Raw genomic sequence first — 11516 nt, 5'->3', positions numbered from 1 at the left:
TACTCGTTTTTTTTTCTATTCCCAATCGTGAGAAGCCATAGTCGACATGGAAATTCAAATTCGATTAATTGTCCAGCCCTATGGGATGAGATCATAGAGTCAGACATAGTCTCAGTCAGGTATTAATCAAAAACCGCAACCCGGTTTTGCACACAATCATCACCTTTGACTGCTGATAGCTGACCCTGGACATTTATATTTCCCACGGCAGCATCACGGAGGCATATTTCTGGCTACTGAAACACAATTGTCGACATTCCTCCATCCATCTGTCTTCCCTCTCTCCAGCAGCCCCCCTGTAGTCCCTTCTGCTTCCCCAGCTGACTCATCTGGAGCCAAGACTCTCTTTGCATTGTGCTGACAATACCCTCCACCTCTCCCCTTGACACCACGAACAACAGCCCGACTGCTTCGCCATCCTTTCGCCCCCGATTCCTTCTCCTCGCCGCATCCTTCCTCCAAGGAACACTGTTTGGCTGTCAACCACTAGACGCCACCGACTGTCAACAATGACAATAATCACCTGTGCTAATCCATTTAGCGCCTTTGTCATCGGTGCGAGCACGGAGCGGGGGATTGAGTGGGATCACCCTGGCACGCCCTCAAACGCGGCGGATTCCGAGAGGGGAGCTCGCTGGCGGGAAGCGTCAAAGTCGGCCCCCGAAACCTTGTTAAACAATGCTAATCTTCGCCGAGGATTGATCCGGATTGGAAGGCGACGCGCAGGAGAAGTAAACAAACGGGCGCACAACAGACCGAGCGACCTGACCTTCTGCGGCTAAACAGCGGGATGTCACGTCTAACCTTCAAGTTTGAACAATTAGCGTAAGGAAGTGCAAACACGATGCTTTGGAAGTAGATTACATTGTAATTTGTTTTTTTCTTCTAGTATTGATGAGTTGTTCATATGAATATGTTGTCGTCTTAGCTAAATATTAGGGCTGGGAATCTTTGGGTGTCCCACGATTCCATTCAATATCGATTCTTGGGGTCACGATTCAATTAAAAATAAAAAAAAATTCAATTCAACATGAGTCTCGATTCAAAAACGATATTTTCCCGATTCAAAAGGATTCTCTATTCATGGAACAAGAGAAGTATCCTACACTTCTCTTTTGTAAAGTAAATCTGAACAGCCGATATGGGCATCTACATCTGCTATATGATTTGCCCGAGAAGCTGGGCAGGACATTATAAAAAAAAATAAAAATTAAAAAAAAATAAATAAAAAATAAAAAAAAATTCAATTCAACATGAGTCTCGATTCAAAAACGATATTTTCCCGATTCAAAAGGATTGTCTATTCATGGAATACATAGATTTCAGCAGGATCTACCCCAGTCTGCTGACATGCAAGCAGAGTAGTAGATTTTTGTAAAAAGCTTTTATAATTGCAAAGGACAATGTTTTATCAACTGATTGCAATAATGTACATTTGTTTGAACTATTAAATGAACCAAAAATATGACTTATTTTATCTTTGTGAAAATATTGGACACAGTGTGTTGTCAAGCTTATGAGATGTGATGCAAGTGTAAGCCACTGTCACACTATTGTTCTTTTATTATAAATGTCTAATGATAATGTCAATGAGGGATTTTTAATCACTGCTATGTTGAAATTGTAACTAATATTGATACTGTTGTTGATAATATTCATTTTCGTTTCACTACTTTTGGTTTGTTCTGTGTGGTGTTTGTGTCTCTCGAGTCAGGTTACTTCTAGACCTCCACCCCAGATCCCACCTCACTCCTACCCACTTCTCTAAAGTGGGCTGGCTCAAGGTGGAGGACAGAGTTAAACAACTTGCACTGAGCCTAGTCTATAAAATCCGCTACACCTCCCTGATACCGAAGTACATGTCAAACTACTTCCTTAACGTAAATGACCGCCATAACCACAACACCAGGGGGAGCTCCACTAACCACGTTAAACCCAGATTCCGAACTAACAAAGGTCTTAACTCATTCTCTTTCTATGCCACATCAATGTGGAATGCGCTCCCAACAGGTGTAAAAGAAAGGGCATCTCTATCCTCCTTCAAAACCGCAATAAAAGTTCACCTCCAGGCAGCTACAACCCTAAACTAACACCCTCCCCGGATTGCTAATCATCAAATGTAAACAATCAAATGCAGATACTTTTTCTTATGCCTTCTGATCTCTCTCTCTTTCTCTCTCTATGTCCACTACTTGATGTCCATACCCCCCACCCCCACCCCCCCCCTCCACACCCCTGATTGTAAATAATGTAAATAATTCAATGTGATTATCTTGTGTGATGACTGTATTATGATGATAGTATATATGATAGTATATATCTGTATCATGAATCAATTTAAGTGGACCCCGACTTAAACAAGTTGAAAAACTTATTCGGGTGTTACCATTTAGTGGTCAATTGTCTGGAATATGTACTTCACTGTGCAACCTACTAATAAAAGTCTCAATCAATCAATCAAAACTCCTCTCAATTGCTCTGTTTATTGCAGTTCTGAGTGTTGCCGGGTCGGGTTTGGTTTTGGAATTGGATTGCATTGTTGTGGTATTGCTGTGTATTGTTTTGTTGGATTGATAAATTTAAAAAAAAAAAAAAAAAAAATTATAACAATTTTAATCATTTTAAATAAAAAATAAAAAATAAAAAAATCGATTTTAAAAAAACGAGAATCGATTCTGAATCGCACAACGTGAGAATCGCGATTCGAATTCGAATAAATTTTTCCCCACACCCCTACTAAATATGCTAAACCATTTCATTTTACCATGAATTCCGGACTATAAGCCGTTACTTTTTTTTAACTTTTTGAACACTGCCGCTTATAAGACGGAGCAGCTAGTTTATACATTTTTCTTTGCTTACGGTAAGAATAAAAATAGTTTAAAAAAAAACAAAAAAAACAAGCGGATCATGTTTTTGTTATTTTCTGTTAGTTTTGGACTCCAATAGTTCCTGTTGTTGTAAATGGTAAATGGGTCGTACTTGTATAGGGCTTTTCTACCTTTTTAAGGAACTCAAAGCGCTTTGACACTATTTTCCACATTCACCCATTCACACATTCACACACACTGATGGCGGGAGCTGCCTTGCACGGCGCTAACCAGGCCCATCAGGAGCAAGGGTGAAGTGTCTTGCTCAAGGACACAACGGACATGACTAGGACGGTAGAAGGTGGGGATTGAACCAGTAACCCTCAGATTGCTGGCACGGCCACTCTCCCAACTTCGCCACGCCGTTTCCCACCCTTGTTGTGCACCCTTGAGTTTGTTTAGTTACCTTGGCTACCTATTATTTTCACCTGCCTCTGATTGGTGTTGGGGACGCTCACCTGTTCCCCGAGCACTAATCAGAGGCATTATTTAAGCCTGCCTTTGCCGGTCAGTCGGCCTGGCTTCTTGCTACCGTTACGTGAGTATTCCTTGTCTCTAGTCTATGCTAAGTGTTAGCCTTAGCGTCCAGTGCGATCGGCACGTTGTTCTGTCGGCTTGTTTTCTGTTTTGGCACTTGTTCGAGTTTTTGAGAATAAATCATGTTCCTACCTGCACGTCCTGTCCGGAGTGGTCCGTTTGCATCCCGGGGGAACGAACTTCGCAGCAAGCTGCGACCCCCCGCACGTGACAGCAAAAACAATGAGAACGTGTTTTATTGTTTGTACTATGGCGCCATCTTTTGGACAAGTTCGCTCACTGCAGGTGCTGCAGTGTCCTTCCCTTTACTGGTAGTGCAGTGTATGGATTCTTCATTCTTAACTCCAAGCAACATTTGTAAGTTTTTCCATACAACCAAAACTGTTTATACTTGTCAATACTTGGACTATGATGCAGTTTCCTGCGTGGGTTGCTTTCCCGAGATGCAAACGAACTGAAGCAAACATGGCGTGGAGGTAAAAACATGATTTTATTCTACACTATCGAAACTCAAAAAAGGTACAAACAAAAGGCGCTCACAGCGGAGGTAAAAAACTTGACTAGACAAAACAAAAGGCGCGCACAATGGCGGAGAACTATGAACATTAAACAAAAACTTACGTGACAAGAAACTGTGAACATGGCATGAATGTGTGATGTCGCCAGGACGAACAACAGAAACAGAAAAGCCTATATAGTGACATGATAAGTGAAAACAGGTGCGTGACTAACTGTGAACAGGTGCATGACATGACTGTGAAAACGTGAGACAGGTGTGTGTGAGTCCAAACGTGGAACAGGTGAAACTAATGGTTGCTATGGTGACAAACAAAACCAGGAAGTGAAACAAGGAACTAAGGAAGTGTCCAAAAAACAAAACAGCACATGGCCAAACAAAAACATGAACACAGACATGACAGAACCCCCCCCTTACGGACAGATCCCAGATGTCCAAAAACAAAAAACAGGATCAAGAGTCATGGGAGGGGGGGAGGGGGACATGGCGGTGGGTCGCCAGACCAGGTGTCCCCGAATCCACCGGGGCAGAGTCAGGTGGCGACGGCGGGTAGACCGCCGCTGAACCTGACGAGGTGGGCGACCTGGGAATGGCCACATTCGTGGCAGACGAGGAGGTCGGCGCACCTGGCGTGGCGGACGCCCATGGAATGGCCACATCCTTGGCCGACGAGGAGGTGGGCGCGTTGTCGTGGCAGGCGGCGAAGCTTGGCGTGGCGGGTCTTTGTTTTGGCATGGGTGGTCTTGGCCTTGGCGGTCTTGGTCTTGGCAGCGTGGGTCATGGTCTTGGTCTTGGCGTGGTTGGTCTTGGCGTGGTTGGTCTTGGCGTGGCTGGTCTTGGCGTGGCGGTGCTTGGACTTGGTCTTGGTCACTTGGCGGGTCTCGGTCTTGGCTTTGGTCTTGGCGTGGGGCAGCCACGGGCGGCACTTGGCGGCGTGGGGCAGCCACGGGCGGCACTTGGCGGCGTGGGGCAGCCACGGGCGGCACTTGGCGGCGTGGGGCAGCCTCGGGCGGCACTTGGCGGCGTGGGGCAGCCTCGGGCGGCACTTGGCGGCGTGGGGCAGCCTCGGGCGGCACTTGGCGGCGTGGGGCAGCCTCGGGCGGCACTTGGCGGCGTGGGGCAGCCTCGGGCGGCACTTGGCGGCGTGGGGCTGCGACGGGCGGCACTTGGCGGCGTGGGGCTGCGACGGGCGGCACTTGGCGTCGTGAAGCTGCGACTGGCGGCACTTGGCGTCGTGAAGCTGCGACTGGCGGCGCTTGGCGTGGAGCAGGTACTGGCGGCGCTTGGCGTGGAGCAGGTACTGGCGGCGCTTGGCGTGGAGCAGGTACTGGCGGCGCTTGGCGTGGAGCAGGTACTGGTGGCGCTTGGCGTGGAGCAGGTACTGGTGGCGCTTGGCGTGGAGCTGGGCGTGGAGCAGGTGGATCTTGGCATGGTCGAAAAACAGGTGGTGGTGGTCGTGCTGGAGGCTGTGGCTTGGCATGGCGAAGCTGACCCACCCCACCTGAACAATTCCCAGCCCTAGCCCCCCCCTCAAGGAGCGGATCCCAGACGCGCTCCCCGCGGTCTGGAACCGTCTTTTGGGGTGGGTGGAGGGAGGTCGGAAGGAGGGTAAAATCCTCCCCTATAAATTGTCCAAAATGTCTTTCTTTTTGTACCTGGGATTGAGTGGGTGAAAAAAACATTTTTTGTGACTTGGGCGTGGCTTGAGTCCTGGGGGGCGGGGCATGAAATCTGGGTGACTGTGAGGGACTTGCTCTAATGTCCAAAATCATGTTCTGATAATGTTTGATCATAGAAACAGAGTCCTTTGTTGAGGGCAGGTGATCGAAAGTAAAAGAGTTCAAAGAAAAAAAATCTTTAGCTGTGATGTCATCCTCTGGTGATGGCGTGACGTCATCCTGGAGCAGCGGGGCTGGCAGCAGCCTGCTTCCGCCCGGAGTGGGAGGAGCTTGCGGGAGTGACGCGTCCTGCCGGCTCGGAGAAGCTCTTCCTGATGGCTTCCGCTTTTGCCGGCGCTTCCGGGAATGGAGCGACGCGCCAACGTCGTCGGGCCACACGGAGCTTATCGGAATAAGTTTTCCGCTTGGACCCCACATGAGGTCTTGATCCGCCATGGCTCCTAGTGCCTCCCACTTTCCTTCCTCCATCGATTGCCAGTCGTTTGCGGGATAGCTTTTTTCTGGCGACATACTGTCAATACTTGGACTATGATGCAGTTTCCTGCGTGGGTTGCTTTCCCGAGGTGCAAACGAACTGAAGCAAACATGGCGTGGAGGTAAAAACATGATTTTATTCTACACTATCGAAACTCAAAAAAGGTACAAACAAAAGGCGCTCACAGCGGAGGTAAAAAACTTGACTAGACAAAACAAAAGGCGCGCACAATGGCGGAGAACTATGAACATTAAACAAAAACTTACGTGACAAGAAACTGTGAACATGGCATGAATGTGTGATGTCGCCAGGACGAACAACAGAAACAGAAAAGCCTATATAGTGACATGATAAGTGAAAACAGGTGCGTGACTAACTGTGAAAACGTGAGACAGGTGTGTGTGAGTCCAAACGTGGAACAGGTGAAACTAATGGTTGCTATGGTGACAAACAAAACCAGGAAGTGAAACAAGGAACTAAGGAAGTGTCCAAAAAACAAAACAGCACATGGCCAAACAAAAACATGAACACAGACATGACAATACTTAGTGTGGGGCGGTATAGATCGGTTGGTAGAGTGGCCGTGCCAGCAACTTGAGGGTTCCAGGTTCAATCCCCGCTTCCGCCATCCTAGTCCTTGGGCAAGACACTTTACCCACCTGCTCCCAGTGCCACCCGCGCTGGTTTAAAAGTAACTTAGATATTGGGTTTCACTATGTAAAAGCGCTTTGAGTCACTAGAGAAAAGCGCTATATAAATATAATTCACTTCACTTCACTTAGTAAACCGTCCCGTGTGTGATGTCTGTATGAGTGTTTTCATGCATATTCGTACGTGCTATCGTAACGTAATGACGCTAGCGTCGTTAGCTTTAGCTAATATGCTGACACATTTACAAGGGTCTGTGTTAGTATTATTAACTTATGACATTCCTTTTGGTATTGTTTCAGTTTCACAAATTCCTCAGTAAATTCACCAAGACGTCACTGTGGCGTTATTGAGTCTGTTTAGCTGATTGCCAATTACGCTAGCGTCGTTAGCTTTAGCTAATATGCTGACACACTTACGAGGGTCTGTGTTAGTACTATTGACTTACAACGGCATTATTTTTGTATTGTTTCAGTTTCACAAATTCCGCAGTAAATTCACCAAGACGTCACCGTGGCATTATTGAGTCTGTTTAGCTGATTGGAGAGCTAGCTTCCGCAGCTAGTGGGCCCATGACGATGACTTCTGTTTTGTTTGATCAGCCGTTTTACTGCCGTGTCACAGGCACCGTTTGGAAACAATTAACGTATGCAGATCAACATTAATAAAATGTTTTTGTGTAAATAAGTAATTTTAAAATGCATATATCTGCGGTGCGGTTAATATATGAAAAATATATACAGCTTACACTACCGTTCAAAAGTTTGGGGTCACATTGCAATGTCCTTATTTTTGAAGGAAAAGCACTGTACTTTTCAATGAAGATAACTTTAAACTAGTCTTAACTTGAAAGAGATACACTCTATACCAGGGGTCACCAACGCGGTGCCCGCGGGCACCAGGTAGCCCGTAAGGACCAGATGAGTAGCCCGCTGGCCTGTTCTAAAAATAGCTGAAATAGCAGCACTTACCAGTGAGCTGCCTCTATTTTTTAAATTGTATTTATTTACTAGCAAGCTGGTGTCACTTTGCCCGACATTTTTAATTCTAAGAGAGACAAAACTCAAATAGAATTTGAAAATCCAAGAAAATATTTTAAAGACTTGGTCTTCACTTGTTTAAATTCAATTCAATTCAATTCAATTCAATTCAATTCAATTCAATTCAATTCAATTTTTTTTCAATTCAATTATTTATTTATTTCGTACTTGGATGTGTACATTTCAACAACATTTCAACAATCTCACATACCTTACTGCATTCAATACACAGCCATGTCGAAAAGGAACAGGATGAAGAAAATCTTATATTTCCTGCCCCTTCGCACAAAAGAAACATTTTCTTGGTATCTCTTTGCCGGTAGTGCATTAGAACATCCAATGCAACAAATCAATACAAAACAATATATCACATATGCACACACAGGCACCCACACCCACACGCACCCACCCACCAGGGGCGTAGACTCTAGAGTAGTAAAAAAGGCTACAGGACATGTATGACCCAGTTGACAAGAAAAGTTATTGTTGCCTAAAAACTACAAGTTTGTACCCCTACCCAGTGCACACACTCATAGAAATTAATAGAACAAACAATCAATGAAAAGAATAAACAAGCAAGATAAGTTGAACAAAAAATAAATAAACAAAACAAAAACTGAAAAAATAAGGCAATCACTCAAACCAAACAAACTGAAAAAGAACAAGGCAATCATCCAAACCAAACAAACTGAAAAAGAATAAGGTAATCATTCAAACCAAACAAAACTGAATAGAACAAGGCTATCATAACAAGGTATCATTCAAACCAAACAAAGCTAAGAACAATGTGATCATTCAACCAAGGATCCATAGTGCATGTCGATAAAGAAAAAAAAAAAAAAAAAAAAAAATGAAAGGAAAGCTAGACTATACAATACCTACAGTCATGTAGGATAATGTAAGCGTTGTTTTTTTTTTGTGTGTTTATTGTTATTTTTATTTTTTATTTTTATTTTTTTCCCCTTATTTTTCCCTTTGCGTCCCTTTTGTCAGTGCTCATATAACATCATAGTTCTGTTTTTAAAGACTTTTTTTAATTGAAATGTGTTTTTACATTGCTTTATTTCATTATGGAGAGAGTTCCAGAGTTTTACTCCCACCACTGATGTACACATTTGTTTTGATGTTGTTCGTGCAAGCTGATGCTTAAAGTGCCCTTTCCTTCTTCCTTCTTTTTCTATTAAAGTGAAATTTTTTTGTAGATTTGTTGGTAGCTCTTGACTACTAGCCCTGAACATAACCAATAATGTCTGCTGCTCAACTAGTTCATAAAATTTGTAAAGTCCTGAGCTAATAAATAATCCATTTGTGTGCTCTCTATAACCTGTTTTGTGTATGATTCTGATCGCTCTCTTCTGAAGGAGGTACAGTGGCTTTGTGTTACTCTTATATGTACTACCCCATATTTCCACACAATAATTGATATAAGGCAGTACAAGTGCACAATACAGTGTACGCATTGCTTTATAATCTAATACATCTTTTACCTTATTTAATATAAATATACTTTTAGCCATCTTTTTTCTAACATGTGAGATATGCGATTTCCAACTAATATTATCATCTAAAATCACTCCCAAAAATCTAATCTCAGAGACTTTTTCAATGCTTGTTCCAGCTATTGACAGTACAATATTTTCAGGCTTTTTTCTCTTACTAAAAATCATGAACTTAGTTTTTTTCAAATTCAATGATAATTTGTTAACGTCAAACCATTTTTTGAGTTTGACCATTTCCTGTTCCATACTCTTTAGTAATTCATTTAAGTCATGTCCAGAGCTGTAAAAGTTGGTATCGTCAGCAAATAATACAAAATTGAGTAATTTTGACACATCACAGATATCATTTATGTATAAAATAAATAGTTTCGGTCCCAGAACAGACCCTTGTGGAATTCCACACTTAATACTCATATTTTCAGATGTATTAGCAGCATATTGTACATATTGTTGTCTGTTATTCAAGTAGCTATTTAACCAATCTAAAACTATTCCTCTCACACCGTATGAATGTAATTTGGATAAAAGGATAGAGTGATCGATTGTGTCAAACGCTTTCTTAAGGTCTATAAACACCCCTACTGTGTATTTCTTACTATCGGTGGCTGTTGTTATGTCCTCAATTATGTTCATCACAGCAGAGGCAGTAGATCTGTTTGAACGAAATCCATACTGGCTCTCGCTCAACAACTTGTTTTTTTCAATAAAATGGTCTAATTTTTGTACAAATATTTTTTCAAGCACCTTAGAGAATTGGGACAGAAGTGATACCGGTCTGTAATTAGTAAACATGTGCTTATCCCCATCTTTAAAGAGTGGAATAACCTTTGCTACCTTCATTCTATCTGGGAAGGTCCCTGTATTGAAAGAGAGATTGAAGATATAGCAGAGAGGCTCAATGATGCAGTCAATTGTCTTTTTTACAATTATCATATCTAACCCATCATCGTCTGTTGATGTTTTGTTCTTTAATTTATTTACAATTGTTATAATTTCATTTTCACTGACTTCTCCCAAAAACATTGACTTAAGTACTCTGCCTCCACCTCCCAACCCATTCTGAAATGACCCATCATCATGTTTTTCTATATTTTCTGCTAGTTTTGGACCTACGTTTACAAAAAATGAGTTAAACTCATTTGCCACTTCGTCCATATTTTTTATTATCTTTTCTTCTTTTACAAAGTGGTTTGGCGGGCTGATAGGTCCCGGTGTGCTTCCCATCACCTTTTTCAATATGTTCCATGTTCCTTTGATATTGGCTTTATTTTTTTCTAACAAGTTACTATAATAGTCTTTTTTGGCTTGTCTCATTATTGTTGTCAACCTGTTTTTATAAACCTTATATTTAATTTCTGCTGCATTTGTCCTAGATTTTAAAAATACCTTGTAAAGTCTATTTTTCTTTTTACATGCATTCTGTAGTCCCCTTGTGATCCAAGGAGTTTCACTGTAATTGTCCTTTTGTTTATATAGCATATTTGGGCAATGTTTTTCATACAGTGATAAATATATATTTAAAAAAGCTTCATATGCATCATTTACCTCTCCTACATATACCTCCATCCAATCCCTTACAAGAAGGTCGCTTCTAAACATGTCAATTGTCGCTTCGGTTCTTAATCTTTTCCTTACATATTTGTGGGCTGTTTCTTCTCTCTCCCTGTTGACTTGACAGTCCCCCTCATTGATTTGGCACTCATAAGTAAAAAATACAGGTAGATGGTCGCTGATATCATTAACTACCAATCCACTCTTGATTTTGTTTTTTTCTACAACATTTATAAAGATATGATCAATCAGTGTGGCGCACGTTGTTGTTATTCGACTTGGTTTGGTGATCAACGGATATAATCCTTTACTATACAGTATCTCTAGATATTCGCTTGTTGATGTATTTCTAGGAGCGCTCAGCAAATCAATATTTAGATCCCCACACATGACATATGTTTTCTTTTCATTTAGATGGCACAGTATTTCTTCAAGTTTATCATTAAATTCATCTACTCTGGACCTCGGTGCCCTATATACACACGTAACGATGACATTTCTCTTCCTTTCCATCTCAATCTCCACAGTTATACATTCAAGCAAATCATCAATAACCATCGTCATACGTTCTACTGCTTTGCATTTCAAGTCACGGTGGACAAGCAGGGCCACGCCCCCTCCCCTTTTATTTATTCTATTACTGTGATGCAGCTCATAATTATCGATGGAGAAGTCGATACCTCTCTCCTCATCTATCCAT

This window comes from Entelurus aequoreus, linkage group LG12 (assembly GCF_033978785.1).
Source record: "Entelurus aequoreus isolate RoL-2023_Sb linkage group LG12, RoL_Eaeq_v1.1, whole genome shotgun sequence".
Lineage (NCBI taxonomy): Eukaryota > Metazoa > Chordata > Actinopteri > Syngnathiformes > Syngnathidae > Entelurus > Entelurus aequoreus.
The sequence above is the reverse complement of the archived record's forward strand: the minus strand, read 5'-3'. Positions refer to the sequence as shown.